Here is a 19,903-nt window from a genome sequence, read left to right as displayed (position 1 = left end):
CCAAAGAGTTTGACGACTCTGGCCCCACCCCACCCCCCAAAAGACGTGGATTTGCTGTTAAAGCAAGGGCTGACATCTCCACCTCTTGCTCACAAATGTGCAATCTGTATCTTTTCCTCATCTGCTCTTTATTAATAAGGATATTTTCGGTGCCCTGCACCCCTCCCTGTACCTATTACAACCCCCGGCACATCAGGCCCTCCCGGGCTATTTGTCTGAACTAATTCATGGATTATTTTGGGAGGAAATTTAAGGAGAAAGGGAAAAAGAAAACAAACAGCGCTTTTCTGAATACATCTTTTGAATAAAAAGGGGACGTCTTTGGGGGATGGGGCGAGCTTAGCTTCCTTGCCCTCTCGCCACGCAGAGAACATGGCAGAAAACGAAATTCACAAAAAAACTTTCAACCTATTTCCTTAACTTATTTATGGTTAAAGCTCTATGATTTGTACCACGCTGCATCTGGCATCTAAAGTAAAAGATTACAAAGCACTTCTACAAGGCACTCTTTCAAAAACAAAACCAAACAAAGCCTCAGCGATAGATTTCCTGATCTCCAGCTGAATTACAAGAGCCCCAGCTACTACTCTTTTCCAAACAGCCCCGCAAACATGTCAGCTCAAGTATATACCTTAAGCTTCTGTATACAGCCGGTGCCATTAATGCACAATCATTTCAGGGTCCCCTGGACGGTCATCCAAAGAAATCTAGTCCTAAAAACTTGTTCCCCTGCCAAACTTTCTGAGCAATTACAAAGAAGCAATGTGTAGAATTCCCCGTAAGATAGAGACAAAATTACTCGTGGACCATTGGCTTTGCCTATGACTACTGTCTCAACAACTCGCAAACTGTGACGTTAGCCTGACTTACAATCACTGCTGGAGGAGCTCAGATTGCTGTGGGTGCTGGCCCTGACCGGGTACTTCCTGCCCTGCATATCAAAGATGCTTCGTATATAGGAAGTGGTCTAGGCAAATTCACCCAAGAAGACAGTGCAGCTTTCGAGCACGAAGGCTTTCCTTGGGTGGGATTGAAAAAAAAAAAAAAAGTTTGTACTTTAAACTGCTACACTCAAACTTCTATGCTGACTACTGACTCAGAATACAAAATTAGTGCTCAACACCACGATGCTTCAGATGAGAGACAGGAAACGCACACATACTTACTTGTTTTGAATAATTCAGAGGCAGAAGAGCAGAAGCGATGAAGCAATTAGGCTACAAAAAGCGTGGCTATAAACCCTCGAGCCTGAAGTCATTAGCTCGCACATCTTCTCTGATGTGCAAGAAGCATCAGGGAAAAAAATTCATTTAAGAAAGCTTTTGGTACAACCATGATCAAGGCAGAAACAATCTGATGTGATGCCTTTCCTTTAACATTAAAACAAGCACATTGTCCCATTCATGCATGAGGTGGCCATATTTAAAAAGAAATAAAAGAAAATTTAAAAGCACTCAAAAGCAAAAATGTGGTTGGGAGAAATCTTTCATTAAATAAAAATGCTTGCGTCTGAACAGCAGGTGGCGCTGCGCCTACTCTTTTCCCCCTTCCTCTTGTCTTTCATCTTTACAGTTTATTTGCCAAATGGAATGTGAGGAATGCCTTTCACTCAAATTTCTAACACTGTGTTGCTGGAAATAAAAGGCTTCCATGCGTATATGTTTCTTAACTTCTGATGTCTTAGGAACACAACAAGAGCTCGCACTTAGTGCCTAAATGTGCACTTGCCGAACAATTTTTTGGTCATTACTGTTCAAACATGCTCTCCTTCTCTTGAGAGGTCTATTTGATGTGCTGTATGCTCTACTCAAGGACTTGAGATTGAACCTCGAATTCCCAAGCTCATCCCCATCCTCCTCCTGAATACCAGACCCGTTCACACTGAACTCCTTTATTGAGTTTCAACTTGGACACTCTCTGTGGACACATTCATGCTTTCATTAGACAATCTGCAGACCGCGGGGATCATGCTCTCTCCTGGCACCGAGTGTCTCCGCGCCATCTATGCCAGTAGCCTCACAGCCCTAAAGCGCATCAAGGCTTGGAAAGACCTTTGACGGAAATGATGGTGTCGCATTGTACCAATGGCATATAAACAAGGTGATGGTGCCAAATTGTTATTGTCCCAGCAAGTGACAGAGCACCTGCCTAGCATGCGTGAGGCCCTGAGTTCAATGCCAGGTACCTTTAAAAGATCCATTAAATCTAAGCTAAGCTGTTGAGGAGAGTCGTGGCTTCTCCACTAGCCACTCCTGCCAGGCCAGTCGTCCCCACCTCCCACTTCTGGTTTATGCCCGTACCTCCTGCTTGCTCCATGAGCACGATCTGGGTGAAGTTGCTAAGGTTTCTGAGAGCAGAAGCATTCTTAATTCCACTCCGTCCCCTGGACTTTACAAAGCAAGGAGTAGAGAGTGAGCTGCCACGGGTGTCCGCTGAAATCAATTTTCTTTCCATGCCAGGAGTAATGACTTAATTTTGTTAATACACTCTCTCGCCCTCTACACGGAGACGTTCAATCACCCATTTTACAAGGCAATTTCACTAAATAAAATTCCTTACTAACAGTTACAGCAACTGTTACACATTCGAACACCCATTCCACTTCCATGTCTTAGGCCAACCGTTTTCACTTGCTTTAAGAGGAAGGAAAAGGCAGATCTTTAGAATACAAACTTATCAAACTGCTACCCTGTGGGCAAAAACATCCAGATGGAGTCACCTCGGGAAAGAAAGCTCCGGCTTGAGCAAACAGGGCAACTTTTCTGGGCCACAGCTACAATGTAGGCAAAACCTAGCAAGCTCAGAAGATACAAGGAAAGGCGTGCTTCCCAGAACTGCCTCCCGAAGCACCATAGACTTACAGATCGTTCCCAGCATGCCTCAGGAGACCTAGACCACTGCTCACTAACACGCAGCCTGCCCAGAAGCACACTCGCCAATGCTCAGTCACCGTTCTACATGCCCTGGCCTGTGTTCTTTAGGAAGGTTCCAAGGGAACTCTTAATTGATACGTCCCACCCACTCCTCTCCCTTCCACCTAGCTCACCAAAAGCTTAACTTTGAAAAGCAGAGTCTTGCTCTGTTGTCCAGTTTCCTCGAGTAATCCTCCTGCTTCAGCCTCCAGGGCACTTGGACAACAGACATTTGCCCCTACACCCAGTTTTCAGGTATGTGTATGTGTGTTCACGTGGATACCCATGTGAGCAGAAGGTGCCTGATCACGGCTATGCAAGCACACAATGCGTGCCCTTGGAGGCTAGAGGTCAACAGTGATATCAATTCCTCAAGACGACTCACCTTGATTTCTTTGAGGCCGATGAAGACTGGCCTGGAGTTTGTCAATCAGGCTGACTGATCAGTGATCCCGGGGGTATTACCTGTCTCTGCTTCCCAGCCTGGCCTTTTTACGGGGCTGCTAGGTATTGAACACAGGATCTCACACTTGCATGGCCAATACTTTACCAACTGAGGTATCCTCCCTCCCTCCCTCCCTACCCCATGTCAAACTTTTAATGCTGAGACTAATCCTAGTAATTATTAGTAATGTTGTCATGTGACAAAAGCAACTTAGATGAGTAAACAGCTTTCTTGGGCCACTTGTCTGACTGGGGGAGTGAGACTGGATACCTAACCATAATCCCTCTGCTATGCCATGCATAAGAAAGCAACATGCCAGGTAGTGAGTCTGATGTCTCCACCATCCCTCTGCTGTGCCATGGGAAAGCAGCATCCCAGAGACAGCGGTAGCCAAGTTTAAATCCAAGCCTGAGCTATTAGGAGAAGTTGCCTGCCCAGAAACAGTGAGTGCCTGACAGGCAGTGTTCCACCAAGAACCCTATTGCTTCCCTTGGTGCCAAGTGCGAGCTAAGGTGGTTAAAGAAGTAAATGACATGTAAATCACGGGTACCACAGAAAGGCCCTTGGAAACACTGAATAAAACGGGAGATGCACTGCCCAAGTACCAAAAGTTTTACGACTGTATATCAAAACCACTTTATTCTAATTAGCTCACAGAAGCAGTTGGTTTAAGCTGGTTGCTCAAGCGCTTGGCCAGTCTCTATCTCTATAAGCCCCTGCAGACTTCTACACTCAGAACAGCCATTTGGAACCAATGGAGCTCCTCTCAGGGGACAGAGAGAGAGGAAGAGACAGGAGGGAGAGAGCGGCAGAGAAGCCATGGCAGGACAATATGGCAGGTGATGTTAAGATTCTGCTCTGTGTATTTACAGGTTGTTATTAATGTTCCTAAGGGATGGATGGTACCGGGCTTTGTATGTTTAAGTGGGCAATTATATCTTATCAGTTGGATCTAAGATTATTTTTTTAAAGGTTTATTTATTTATTAAAGTACCCTGTAGCTGTCTTCAGACACACCAGAAGAGGGCATCAGATCTCATTACAGATGGTTGTGAGCCACCATGTGGTTGCTGGGATTTAAACTGAGGACGTTGGGAAGAACACTCAGTGCTCTTAACCACTGAGCCATCTCTCCAGCCCCTGGATCTAAGATTATTGTGTTGTGTGTTCTTTTATGTGAGGGTTTGAGTGTAGGAAAGTGTGTGGCTGGGATGTGTTTCTGCCAAGGTATCTAGCAGATATCTTGGGGCACCGCGGTGTGGACCTAGCGAGGTAAAAGACAACAATACATATATTATTTTTATATTTTACAACAACACACCTCCAACCATGTTCCTTCCTCCTGTGGATTGCTTTGGTTATTCATATCTCTCTTTTAGTTCCATATGAATTATGACAGTTTCATTCTAAATCTGTGAAATATGACATTGGAATTTTGATGGATATTACAACACATAAGTAGATTCATTTTTGTAATTATAACCATTATCACGCTATTAATTCAAGCTCAAGATCATGAAAGAAGAAAAATATCACACACTAAGTTTAAATTTATATTCAAACAGTTGCCGAAAACCATACTGCAGTATAACGGGACTACCATGGGGTCTAACAAGATGGAGTGACCTGGAAAAGAAACAGGCAGGGGTGAGAACATCTCTGTTCGCTCATCATTTCTGTTGAAACATTTATTGGTGTGGATTTTCTCTGGATGGTGAGCACAGTTAATAATGAACAGTCATGAACGCTGAAGTCAATGGGGCAACATTCAAACACAGGACACACAGGACAGCATGAATCCAGAAACCAAGAGAGGATAAACTGGATGGGCAAGTGGATTCCAGTAACTGTCTCACTCGAGTCCATGTACAAGCAGGAGCTAGTCATCCAGCCTTTTTATTTCACTAAAGAAGGATGCTAAGTCAATGCCTTCATTCATAGCCTGTATATAGTTGTTATGAAGACAGCCAGTTTACTACAGTAAAGTTATGATTTCATAATAGGTATGTTTCCTGGGGCTTGAAATGAAAGCCAAAGAATGAACTCCCGAATGGCCCTCCTTTGTCCTCCCCTTCTGTGAAATGCATTCTTCTCCAAGAGAGAGCCACAAGGCCTTCAAAGGTACAAGGCCAGTCTCCCAGTGATGACCCAGCCTACTCTAAGGAAAGGCCTGGGAAAGGTAGGTGAGTATACACTGCAAGAGAAACACCTCAGAGGAATGACAGCGATTTCCAGAGCCACAAAACATCTACAGCCAAAGTGATTTCCCATCTCGGAACTATCAACCGGACATGAACGGAGACTTCAGACAGCTGTGAGAGACTGTTCACATCAAAAAAAGTCATAGTTCATATTTGATAAAATGTATGGTTTGTATAGATGAGATTTACATACGCGGGCGTGCGCACACACACACACACACACACACACACACACACACACGAAGGGGATGTGGGAGAGGAGAAAAAAGGGGAAAGAGAATGAGAATCTACTAGTGTTACATACAGTAGGCAACACAGACTACTTTTAAAAAGACCTGGGCAATGGAATCACATGGGAGTGTGTATCACACAAGTGTTTACTTGCTTAGCACGCAATCACGAAACACAGGTATGTATATCAGAAACATCTGACACCTTACCACAAATGTTTGTAAAGAAAAATGAAAAACTAGGAAAGTCACTATGGCCCATGACACAGCACCTGGGGCTCTGGAGTGTCCATTCTTAGCCGGAACACAGATGACAAGGTAAAGAAAAGAACGACGACGTTGGAGACCTGGGTATTTCACGACTGGGAGAGAGACACCAATAAACGACATAGGAACTTAAACCTTTGGCCATGAATATAGTGGAGAGATAGAGAGAGAGGCGGAGGGTTCTCAGTATTTGATCACATGGTGGAAGGCAGGCCTGCCCAGAGGGAAGAGAACAGATTAGGAGGCTGGGACACTTGCCTGAGCAGAGGGTACGGGCATTGTCTCTAGACCATGAAGAGGTGACTGAGGTCACTTGCAAACATTGAAACATTAGTAAGGCAATCAGCAGGAACACTCAGGAAGATAAAGTGCCACATGAATGCGGGGTTCAAACACAAACGATAACCTCTTTATAGCTGCGGTTTTAATTCCAGCTACATGTAATTACATAAAAAGACCTTTGTAGTAATTATCTACAGAGACTAGGAATTAGGAAATTAAAGTAAAATCCAAAGCAATAACAAATAGCAAGTTATAACAGAAATAGATTACATGTTCTCAGAAAACGACGGCCATATATTCAATGGCAACTAACTCTAAAGAGTCAAATGCTTTCATTAACTATGTACATCTAATAAATTAGTTTCTCAGGAGAGTTCTGTAATATTAAATATTCTTCAAATACACCCAATAGGCTGCTTATAAATATAAACTACTCAACAGCTTTTGTGTATGTTGAGAAATCTTGTTTTAAAAAAATGGTCTTAACCATCAACGTGATCCATTATATAAACAAACTGAAAGAACAAAACCACATGATCATTTCATTAGATTCTGAGAAAGCATTTGACAAAATTCAACACCCCTTCATGATAAAAGTCCTGGAAAGAACAGGAATTCAAGGCCCATACCTAAACATAGTAAAATCCATATACAGCAAACCAGTTGCTAACATTAAACTAAATGGAGAGAAACTTGAAGCAATCCCACTAAAATCAGGGACTAGACAAGGCTGCCCACTCTCTCCCCTACTTATTCAATATAGTTCTTGAAGTTCTAGCCAGAGCAATCAGACAACAAAAAGGAGGTCAAGGGATACAGATCGAAAAAGAAGAAGTCAAAATATCACTATTTGCAGATGATATGATAGTATATTTAAGTGATCCCAAAAGTTCCACCAGAGAACTACTAAAGCTGATAAACAACTTCAGCAAAGTGGCTGGGTATAAAATTAACTCAAATCAGTAGCCTTCCTCTACACAAAAGAGAAACAGGCCGAGAAAGAAATTAGGGAAATGACACCCTTCATAATAGATCCAAATAATATAAAGTACCTCGGTGTGACTTTAACCAAGCAAGTAAAAGATCTGTACAATAAGAACTTCAAGACTCTGAAGAAAGAAATTGAAGAAGATCTCAGAAGATGGAAAGATCTACCATGCTCATGGATTGGCAGGATTAATATAGTAAAAATGGCCATTCTACCAAAAGCGATCTACAGATTCAATGCAATCCCCATCAAAATACCAATCCAATTCTTCAAAGAATTAGACAGAACAATTTGCAAATTCATCTGGAATAACAAAAAACCCAGGATAGCTAAAACTATCCTCAACAATAAAAGGACTTCAGGGGGAATCACTATCCCAGATCTCAAGCAGTATTACAGAGCAATAGTGATAAAAACTGCATGGTATTGGTACAGAGACAGACAGATAGACCAATGGAACAGAATTGAAGACCCAGAAATGAACCCACACACCTATGGGCACTTGATTTTTGACAAAGGAGCCAAAACCATCCAATGAAAAAAAGATAGCATTTTCAGCAAATGGTGCTGGTTCAACTGGAGGTCAACATGTAGAAGAATGCAGATCGATCCATGCTTATCACCCTGTACAAAGCTTAAGTCCAAGTGGATCAAGGACCTCCACATCAAACCAGATACACTCAAACTAATAGAAGAAAAACTAGGGAAGCATTTGGAACACATGGGCACTGGAAAAAATTTCCTGAACAAAACACCCATGGCTTATGCTCTAAGATCAAGAATCGACAAATGGGATCTCATAAAACTGCAAAGCTTCTGTAAGGCAAAGGACACTGTGGTTAGGACAAAACGGCAACCAACAGATTGGGAAAAGATCTTTACCAATCCTACAACAGATAGAGGGCTTATATCCAAAATATACAAAGAACTGAAGAAGTTAGACAGCAGGGAGGCAAATAACCCTATTAAAAAATGGGGTTCAGAGCTAAACAGAGAATTCACAGCTGAGGAATGCCGAATGGCTGAGAAACACCTAAAGAAATGTTCAACATCGTTAGTCATAAGGGAAATGCAAACCAAAACAACCCTGAGATTTCACCTCACACCAGTGAGAATGGCTAAGATCAAAAAACTCAGGTGACAGCAAATGCTGGCGAGGATGTGGAGAAAGAGGAACACTCCTCCATTGTTGGTGGGATTGCAGACTGGTACAACCATTCTGGAAATCAGTCTGGAGGTTCCTCAGAAAATTGGACATTGAACTGCCTGAGGATCCAGCTATACCTCTCCTGGGCATATACCCAAAAGATGCCCCAACATATAAAAAAGACACGTGCTCCACTATGTTCATCGCAGCCTTATTTATAATAGCCAGAAGCTGGAAAGAACCCAGATGCCCTTCAACAGAGGAATGGATACAGAAAATGTGGTACATCTACACAGTGGAATATTACTCAGCTATCAAAAACAATGACTTTGTGAAATTCGTAGGCAAATGGTTGGAACTGGAAACTATCATCCTGAGTGAGCTAACCCAATCACAGAAAGACATACATGGTATGTACTCATTGATAAGTGGCTATTAGCCCAAATGCTTGAATTACCCTAGATGCCTAGAACAAATGAAACTCAAGACGGATGATCAAAATGTGAATGCAGATCGCTCCTGAGAGACACAGCCAGAATACAGCAAATACAGAGGCGTATGCCAGCAGGAAACCACTGAACTGAGAACAGGACCCCTGTTGAAGGAATCAGAGAAAGAACTGGAAGAGCTTGAAGGAGCTCGAGACCCCCATATGTACAGCAATGCCAACCAACCAGAGCTTCCAGGGACTAAGCCACTACCCAAAGACTATACATGGACTGACCCTGGACTCTGACCTCGTGGGTTGCAATGAATATCCTAGTAAGAGCACCAGTGGAAGGGGAAGCCCTGGGTCCTGCTAAGACTGAACCCCTAGTGAACTAGACTGTTGGGGAGAGGGCAGCAATGGGGGAGGGTTGGGAGGAACACCCATAAGGAAGGGGGAGGAGGGGATGTTTGCCCGAAACAGGAAAGGGAATAACACTCGAAATGTATATAAAAATACTCAAGTTAATAATAATAATAATAAAAAATAAAAAATAAAAAAAAAAAAAAAAACAAAAACAAAAAAAAAAATGGTCTTTTAGCCACAAAAGTTATACACATAGACAAATGCATGCATAAACCCCGTCTTTCCCAAATTCATCCAAAGAAAATTTGAATGTGAATATATGCTAACTTCCCCCAAATTAACATTTAGTCTAATGCTATTTCAAAATTATCTAATTTTAAGATGGTATTGAGAAATTTAATAATTGAGATCCAGATAGCTTTAAAATTCTAGAAGTAAAAAATGAGAAAACCATGCCTCAACGGCAAAATATCCAAGCAATTACATTTGAAAACAGGCAAAGGCTTTAGAGCCACCCCCAAAGAAGATACGTGAGTGGTCAATGAGCACGTGCCAAGAGGAAAGCTGGTCAGCAGGCCTGCCCCCCCTCACACCCACTAGGATGACCAGGAGAAAACATCAAACACTGGTGAGCATGTAGCACTCACCTTTGTGAATACAAACTAGCAGGAGAGCACCTCAAAAAATCAGGTCTATTTACCATATCATCCTGCAAGCCCATGTCTAGAGGTCCACCCAGAAGAGGTGAAAGCAGGGGACTTAGCAGATGTAAACACCCATGGTAACCGCAGCATGAGTCATAGTGACCCAAATGTGGAAGCCACCAAAGTATCCACTGGCAGATAAATAAAGCTCGGCGTAGACAGATAAATGAGGATTGTTATTCCTTAGAACGGAAGGAAATGTTGACAAGGCCGCAGCGTGAATTATGTCGACTGACATGATGCTAAGTCACATTAAGTCAATCACAAAGGAGAATTACTGCATGATTCGTCTTCTGCGAGCTTCACAGAACACGGTAAATTCACAGGGACACAAAGAATTGGGACAACTGCCAAAGGGCAAGAGAGAGGGAGACTTAGGGATTGAGGTTTAAATTTTTAATGGACTAATTAGAGCAGGCAAATGTGTGAGGAATGGGAATGACGGCTCTGTGACAGTGAATGTTCTCAGCGCTACAGAATCTGTCTACGCAGAACATTTTCATCGTGATTCTTAAAGGTTAAAACCAAAGCTTTCCGCCGTAATTGGCACGCGGCTAGACGGACAGATTAATAAATTTGTATACGAATATCAGAAAGAAAATTCAGGATAGGATAAGGGATTTCAATCCAAAAAGATACCCACAGTTATATTGAGATTTTAATACAAATTAAAAATTGAACAGTACCACGGTGTGGATGAATGACACAGTCAAGAATCCAGCAGCTCAGTTTAAATCCATCTCCGCTGTGCACGGCTCGGGACAGGTTACTTAACCTCTCTGGGCTTCTACTTCCTCCGTGTCTGAGGATGACTTTACAGGGCCTCTGGCCCGACAAATGTCTTAGAAATGTATCTGTCAAGAGTGGCATGCAAACACTAGCTCCTCGCTCTGACTGGTCGCCAACATACGTTGCATAAAAAAGCAAAATATTTTAAGTGAAACTATAAAAAAAGTGAGTATATGTCGCTTTCCTGTGTAAGGTGGTCTCATATATAGAAATAGGAAACATAAAAGGAAACTTGTGACAATGTAACAAGTCAACAAAAGCCCTAATGGGTTACAAAGTCAGTACAACATTTTAAGGTTGTACTCCTGCCTCTCATACCTTTTTGGGCTACCCAGATGCCATTTTTACTTTCCATCCCCAGTCCTCCCAATAGAGAAAAACATTAAAGCAGAATACTTGCTTCCTGACCTCTTCGGATGTAAGGAGTGAGCATCATCTCTGGTTGGGGCCAAGAAGATCTCAGAAGAAGAATACTGTGGAGAACTATGCTTCTTCCCCGAGAAACACAGACAGGCATGTGAAGACAGCCACTACCCTAGACACTGACTGCCCTTGGCTTCCAGCCTTGAGAACAGTCGCAAGTGTGAGGTGGGTGGAACTCTTGGCGACCATTCTTTTAACTGATTTTTGTCATTAAGACAATATGCTGAGCAGGAAGGGTGGACAGATAATAAAGCAGGAGAGGACATTATTTAATCACCAAACAAGGAATGGGCTCCCCTCCACGCTGCCTTTAAACTAGACGTACAGCCTTGTGTTTTAGGGCAGCTGCCAGCTGCTTCAAACTGCTCTTTCTGGCCCTCTTCACTGGTCTGTAGTGTTTGATGTGGGTAAGGATTCTTCTGTTGTCTCTCCTGACTGCGTTCCTCCTCTACCTCGAGCTGTCCCTTCTTGACCCTCTTTAGGATTTCTCCTCATCCTCTACTCCTTTCAGCTTGGAAGGTCCAGATGGTACTGTTGACCACCTTTCCACACTTTGTATTTTGGTATCCTCTGTACCTACAGGCTGTTGACTCTGAAATTTGTAACCCTAGACCGAACACCCCTAGATTACACATTTGCAGGCACTACTCCATACCTGTCTTCTATCTACTCGACTTAGTGTCTCTATAACAGTTCCTGACCTCCACCCCCTTCCTCCTTTCTACCTTGGTTAAAGGCACCACCCCTATTCCCTCATTCAACCCCATCAGCTTTCCTTCTAATATCCGTGTATCTGCACATAGCTAGAACCTGCCACAATCCTGGTGCTAAAAAGCACCTTCTGCTGCAATGGCAGGATTACCACTTCCTCTCCCGTTCCCAACCTCACTTGCACTCAGTCTATTCTCAACCCAGCGATCCTGTAAATGCTTAAGTCACCCAGGCTCAAAGACAATGTCCTTATGAACCTTAAGACCTCATGGAACCCAGCTCTGCATTCCTCTGCCTTCTCAGTTTCTTGTCCTTACCTGTGCCCTCATCTCTTAGAGCACAGCGCCTCCTGCTGTTCACTTGGTTTCCATCTGCTATTCAGAGGGCTAGCTCTAAGCCGGAACTCACAACTCCCTCCCTACTACATTAAAATTTCATACACACACACACACACACACACACACACACACACACACACACACACACACGTTCTCTGTTTGTCTGTCCGTCTGTCTCTCTCTGACTGTCTGTCTGTCTGTCTCTCTCTGTCTGTCTCTGTCTCTCTCTCTCTGTCTCTCTCTCTCTCTCTCTGTCTCTCTCTTTCACACACACACACACACACATACACTTCATATCTCTGCTTCTCTCTCTCTCAGCAGGTTTTCTTTCTTAGATTATCAGTATCAAACATACTTTATGCTTTATTCTTATACAGCCCATTTTTACACAACATGACAGAACATTCAGGGCCTGTTTTGATCTTGTATTCACTGTTCTCTAGCACAGAAGTGGATCTACATGTACTCAATAAATATTTAAGTACCGAGTTATAGGCCAATTAAAATACCACTTTGCACCCTTCCTCCTAAAGATGAATCTCTGGAAAGAACTTCAGAAACAACAAAATACTGGCAAGAGCCTTGGAAAAAATTCTTCTGTCATCAGAGGTGCTGCATGGACTTGCATGCTCTTTCTGAATGGCACCTCAATAAAATGTACCCAAAGCGTTAACAATGTCCACACCCTTTGAGTCCACCCAGAGGAATGTATCCAGAATGTCTGACCAGAGTATGTATGCCTGGACAAAGTTCTTCTGTGTGGGGTTGTTTAATGGAGCAGAGTTTAGAAGACCTGGAAACCTCCCTAAATGGTCAAAAACAGCCTAACGACATAGAACACAGATGCTGTGGATTTAACATGTCTCCCAGAACAACAACAACAACAACAACAACAACAAAAATAGCCAGCGCTGCAGGGTTGGGAGGCGGGGCCTCGTGAGGAGATGGGGCTGGGAGAATTCTGGACTCTAATGCAGCTGCTCTCAACCTTCCCAATGCTGCATGCGACCCTTTAGTACAGTTCCTCATGTGGTGGTGACCCCTAACCAAAAAATTATTTCATTGCCACTTCATAACTGTAATTTTGATATTATTATAAATGATAATGTAAATATCTGATATGAATCGTAATGCAAAATATCCGATATGCAACCCCCAAAGGGGTCACAGCCCACAGGCTGTAATTTGCCTCACTAGTAGAATACTACCATTCTGCTAGTGCTCGGTGAATGGGCCACCCACCCTCCTCTGTATGTCCAGCCTCTCTGCCCTGACCTTGTCCCCACCCTTTCCGGTGTCTTCACATCCACGTGTGGCCTCATTCTTATTTCTGGGCTTTGTTTGTCTGCTAGTTTGGTTTCTGAGATGGTGTCTCTGTAGCTGGTATAAATCACCACACCTACCCTACTGGAGGTTTTAAGCATTGACATCAATTAAGACTGACCTTTAACCCAACTGACCTTTAACCCAAGTAATGGTGCAAGACAATGCTTCAATTCCCACAGCTCTTATTTGCACAGTGCTGCTAGTTGTCTTTTTTTTTTTTTTTTTTTCCTATTAGAAGAACAAATGAAATGAGAGGAACCCCTGGCTTCCCCGACTCGGCTGTAAGGACCATGATGCCCACCCCACCATATGGATTATGACATATGACCAGTCAACTCTCCCACCAGATGTTAACTCAACTAACTACCTTCCAGAACATGGGGTTTCAGCTCCACTCTATGCTTATACACGTGAAATGTGACACCGGGACTAAGCCACAATAATGTTCTCCTAGTAGGCAGGGTGTAAGAAACCACCCTTGGTGTAACCACCACCGCTTGCTTAGATTTGAGGGTAAGCTGACATCACGGAGCCACAGCCGCACTGGTGAGTCACAACACAAACACTCCCGGTCCTAAGAGGGGTAATTTGACAGAGAAACAAGAACATCCACAGAGCAACTTTCTCACGATGGAGCGTGGCGTTGACGGTAGTGCTGTTGGTACCTGTCTTTGAGCACTTTCACAAGGATCGCTGTTTTAGAGTGGGGATTAAGCAAAAATAACTTCCTTAGTCATGGGCCTGGGAACCTGAGAGAACATTCAAAATTCAGAGTGTAATTAAAAAAAAAAAAAAGACTTGGGGGAGGGGAGGCTGAGTGCATCGTTCTGCAACTTCCCAATCAAGGTGGATGCGGTCTTTCTACGTCCACTATTCACCAGGGAATTTGTTAAGCATCTGACACTGACACTGAGGTTCTAGAAAGGAATGGAGGAAGAGGCTGGGGTGTGGCTCCGAAGGACAACCATTTGATTAGCACACACAAGGTCTTGGGGACAACCCCAGCGCCAAAACCACAACCACCAAAGACAGCTTCCGGCTCATTAGAAGCCAAGTTCACAACAGAACTCCTTTAGTAGTAAGACTCGACATTGATCACCGGCCTGGGTTTGTACCCTTTCCTGGGGTTACCAGAAACGAATGAGCCAATTAAAATCTCTGGAAACTCTTGGGGTGAGTGATTTCTGCCCATCAAAGTGAGCTGGAAAACGGACCAAAGCTATCCTCCCCTCTTGCATTCTTCTAACCTCTATTTATTCTCACTAATCTCATATCCACACACTTCACTCCCTGTATCGCAAAGATAAACGCTCCCGAGTGCCGAATGACTATTCCGTTGCCTGACCGTTGTGATTAGCCATCGCTTTCAGCCTCGTTTAACCTCTTGTTTAACCTCTGTGCATTTGCAGCATCTACGTCAGAAACACGCGCCTGCCGTTGGAAGTACTTTATAGGCATGCATTTTCTGAAAACCTTTTTTCTTGCTCTCTCTTCCCAATTTTGACTTCTGACCTCTCCCCGAATACATCCAACTATCTCAAAAACAAATCTGTAGGCATGCCCTTAAGACCATTCTCTGCCAAACAAGCTGATCGGGACATCTGCAGTATTTTAAACACATGTTCTATGTCCTATTCCTCCAACATTGGAAGAGTCTCGGGATTTGTATCTAGAGGATTAGAACTCACTGGACTCCAGCTCCCTTGAAACAGAAGCTCAACTCTCATTGATCTCAACTCATGGTCTTGTCCACAACCTGGCAATGCCACTGGCCAGATACACCACAGCCCGTCAGAAGCCCTGCGGATGCCAGCAGCCTTGTCTACTGACATGCCCATGGACACACAGGAAAATTAGCTGAAAATGCCCCCCTTCTCCTCCGGTCTTCCCTTAGGCTGAGCGGGTTTCCTCTCTGTACTGTAAGCTACTCAGTGCTTTGTCTAAGTCCCCAGTCAAAGCAAGCAAAGGGCACTTTAATTCCCCGTTATATAACAGGTACGTTGTGCTGAGTGCTGGGAAATGTAAAAATAACTCATCCCTGGACTCTGTCCTATGGATGTGAATTTGGCAGGAGACAGGCATGTAAGAAAATCACCATGCAGCACAGTACACAGTCTAGGTGGCCAGGACACTAGCCGAGAATGCTCTGCTTGGACATTCCTCTCTCTAGTTCCCATCCCCAATTTTTTTTAATATGCATTATTTTATTACAATTTTTAAAAAAAATGCAACATCCTAAAAAATTTTTTTTACTGGTGATACAAATGCCTATGAAGTTTTTCTTTTGCTACCATAAGAAATTAAAGAAACTATTGAATATTTAGAAACATTCGACATCAAAAGCTTTAAATCTAACTGTACGCTGTAGCCCCTGAAAAAGCTACAAAGTATTTTCTCGGGGTTGGGGATTTAGCTCAGTGGTAGAGCGCTTGCCTAGCAAGCGAAAGGCCCTGGGTTCAGTCCCCAGCTCCAGGAAAAAAAAAAAAAAAAAAAAAGAAAAGTATTTTCTCTACAAAGAATCTCCTTGGCTATACAAAAGTCTGTACAGTTTTTACACTGAAGCTAACGTTGAGCTGCACTTGAATTTCACGTTCTTAGCAAGACAGTTGCCTGAACACACATACTCCACACTTCAGGCAGCCACTTGCTCTTCCTCATCACCTTCCTCCTCATCATCCTCATCTTCGACCTCCTCCTCCTCCTCCTCTTCCTCCTCTTCTGGTTCATTTCTTTGAGCCCATTGGTCTACCAGGGCCCTGTCCTACTCCACTCTTGCCCTCGCCATCCTTCTTATACTTCTCCTTTAGTTGAGCCGTTTTCTGCTCATACAGTTGTTCATCTTTGGCAGATGGCTCAGACCACAGCTCCCCCAGTTTCCTTGCAGTATCTCCAATAGACAGGCCAAGGCATTCACTTCTAATTTAGTCACACCTGTAGTCTCAGAATCTAGTGGACTGCCACACGCATAACAGGTACTCTTAAAGGCTAATAGATTGCACAGTGATAAGTCACAGGTCCCTCTCTAAGTAATCTTCTCCAAATGACTACTGAGAATTGCGGGACATGTCGAGAAAGACTAAATCCACAGCGACCATGCCATGGAGGAAGTACATGCTTTCTGTGTGCGTACAAGCCCTACGTGCTCCAACATCAGCTTCTCCCACCACTCTCCAGCCTCCTCTATAAATGGTTCCCTGGGACCCATACACAAGCTTCGCTGAACTGCCTGATCACTCTGCTTAGGAAGTCCACTACCCATGTGCGTTCCCCTTCTCGCTTCCAATTGTTTGTTCAGCTCCCAGTGAGGTCTTTCTTGACCTTTCTAGCTCTGCACTGCTTTCTCTCTCTCCTAAGCACTTATCACTCGCTAGCTTGTGTACTAAACAGTTCACTCACTTGATTCCCAGTTTCCCTCATCCGAGTTTAAATATCAGTAGGGCAGAAGCCGCCTGTCTCTTTCCTGTGTATATATGGAAGGAGGGGTTGTGGGGTTTGGTACTGGATCTCACATGATAGCTCAGACTGGTCTAGAGCTAATCATTCTTCTGCTTCTAGCCTCTGAGCAGAATTATAGGTGTTCGACTCCACCTGGCTGGGGGCATTTTTTTTTCTCTTGGAGTTCTTTATCTCTAATACCAAGCACAGAGGCCAGCAGTCACTACGCTGTTGTTAGATTTTGTGCCCTTTAATGCAGTCTGGTAATGAACGTGTGAATTAACAAGGCTGAGCAATAAAGTTTAGGTGATCAGTGTAGCCCCAGTCCCAGACTTCATTCATGATTAGCTGTGTAACTTTGGTAGTTACTTGACCTTGCAAACCTTCAGATGCCTCATGTGGAGACCGGGGCTGGCTAACCACTGCTCTTACCCCTCATCAGCTGTGAGACTGTACACACAAGAAAGCTTGGGATAGTTAGTGCCTGCCACACTACGTCCCTCAAGCTTCCCAAGGCCATCGGTAACTATTAACATTGCAGAAGAAATCCCCAGACACACACTAACGTGTGCTATGCGTAGTTACAAATCCAGGAATATCTGTTACTAACTTGGAAGGGCTTAGATTAACATACTGATAATCTCTAGTTTCTAATGACTCAAGGACATAAATGGGGCAACGTGTACTTTTGCCACCTCCCTCAAATGTAGAAGACACTACGTGATTTTTAAAGATTTTAAATTACTTCAAATGCCAGATAAATGAAAGAGTAGGTTTATACAAACCAAGAAGCTGTACAACTCAATGAGGGAGAAAAGCCCGCAACATCAGACAGGTCGTTGCCAGTTCTGGATGTACTAGGAAGGGATTTATTAACCCACCGTAAGCCAAATGAATGTGATTGATCGTTTACTCGCCCCCAATGCTCCTTCTCTAGAGTAGAACCAAAAACCATCTCCTGCAAGCAGCTCTTAATCACCCCTTCACAGCACTTAGGGTAGCTTTTTGGTTGGGGCAAGAGGGTGGATCAGGCTTTTCAGCACAGATCAATGAATCAAGGAAGAGGTGTCTTATTGTCCTGCCTCTGTCACCCTGAGCTTCACACTGGTCTCTGAGGGGACCACAGAGGCCCAAATCAGTCCAAACTGAGAGGAGTGACTAGTGACTAGTGTAGACACCAGGACTGACCACAGCACAGTGGGGGTCTCCTGACTGAGCACTGACTCTGACGTTATAGTTTTCAATAATTTGAAGAATTTACATCGTAGAAAATTGAGAAGACAGCTTAAAATCCAGGACCCAAAAGACCCATGTTCTCTCAGACATTTAGCAAGGGAAAAAACAATTTTTCATATGTGCAAAGCTGATGGCCCAATGGCTCTTTTTCTGAGTGATGACATCAGGCTAAGAGCTGAGACTCGGAGCTTCACGGCCTGCTTTGAATCGCACCTCTGCCCTTCCCAGCAGCAAAACCTCCGTACCGTACATCAATGAACTCACCCATGTTGGTTTACTATTTCATACGTTGGAAATAAGCCTCAGAAAATCATGGAGGGGGTTACGTAAACTCAGAGGTCAGATGATTAAGTTAGAGCCTAGACACTGGCATACAAACACTTAATTGAGTGGGCTGATATCATCATCCCAGCGTTGAAATAATTGTTAGGAAAGTTCCCATCATTATCTAATCATATTTAATTGAGTTCATTAAGAAAACAAAACAGAACAGAGCTGGGTATCTAGTCCTGTGGTAGAGCACTTGCCTAGCAAGGCCTGGCCTGTGTTCCCGAGTTCAATCCTTCCTACCACCATCGACAACAAAACCCATGCTCTAAAGAAGCCAAGTACTTGGGTTTGACTCGGTTTATATTCTGGGATCATATATAAATTTCCATATCTGGCCAGTGAAACAGAGGTACCCCAATGGTTTAAGTGTATTTATTCTCTCTGATACTCAGTCTAAAGTTTTTAAATGTCATTTTGACTCTGGGTCTGACTTTCTGCTTGGTTTTCTAAAAGGATTTATTGAAAACCCCACATCAGCTGGAAGGCTGCTGCCAGTTACCTTTCTGCCAGCAAGGGTGGGAGGGGCTGGTGGCATCCATTTGGTTTCAGTTTGCAAACACACAAACACCTCATTGTACAGAGGACGGCAAAGGCTCTCAATGGCCCAAAGGATCCTGAGGTTCTCTTCTCCCTTTAACTCAGTGGTGTTACGTTTCCTATCCACCCTCACCAAACACCTCCCGATTTATGGAGACCGTGCAAGTACATCCCAGTTCCTAAGTTTTGAACATTAACACTGCACAACTGAGTTAGTCTTCTGTCCTACCTCAGCTAGCCACCACAAACACCACAGACTGGCTGGCCCAAGCATCAGGAATTTATTTTTTCTTATTTCTAGACGCCGAGGTGTCCAAGACCAAGATCTCAGTGAGCTATCCCAGCAAGAGCCTCTTCCTGGTTTCAAGATGGCCCCTTGCTCCTGTATCTCACAGAGCTAAGATATGGCTCTAGCATTTCTTATTCTTCCTATCTAGGGTCTTACCTATATCTTAGTTGTGAGACCTTCTCACATACCCTGGCTCCAAAGTTAGGGCTTCTACATTTAAATCTGGGATGACGCAAGCATCCAGTCCACAGGAGTCTTCTAACCATACCAAAGCAAAATTTAAATTCAAACCCATAATGGTTACAGTTACATTTCCTTCTATTTGTATGTAGAAGACTATGTATAAATAGGCATGGTGTCACATGCTTGCACCCTAAGCACTCAGAAGGCAGAGGTTGGAGGGTTGCTGCAAGTTCAGGGACAGCCTAGGCTACGCAGCCCAGATGAGCCAGGGAAACAGAGCGAAACCCTGTCTCAACAACAACAAAACATGTAAAATATGATTGAAGTTTTAGGTCAG

The 19,903-nt window shown here is 43.6% G+C and overlaps 1 protein-coding gene across 2 annotated transcripts in view; it reads right to left on the bottom strand.

Moving 5' to 3' along the window:
- The window catches only part of Mtus1 (microtubule associated scaffold protein 1), a 145,278-nt gene that overhangs the window by 65,849 nt on the left and 59,526 nt on the right, over positions 1–19,903 (bottom strand). The gene's annotated exons all lie outside the window — the stretch shown is intronic.

Source organism: Rattus rattus, chromosome 13, assembly GCF_011064425.1.
Source record: "Rattus rattus isolate New Zealand chromosome 13, Rrattus_CSIRO_v1, whole genome shotgun sequence".
NCBI classification, from domain to species: domain Eukaryota; kingdom Metazoa; phylum Chordata; class Mammalia; order Rodentia; family Muridae; genus Rattus; species Rattus rattus.
This window is presented reverse-complemented; position numbering and strand designations above follow the sequence as displayed.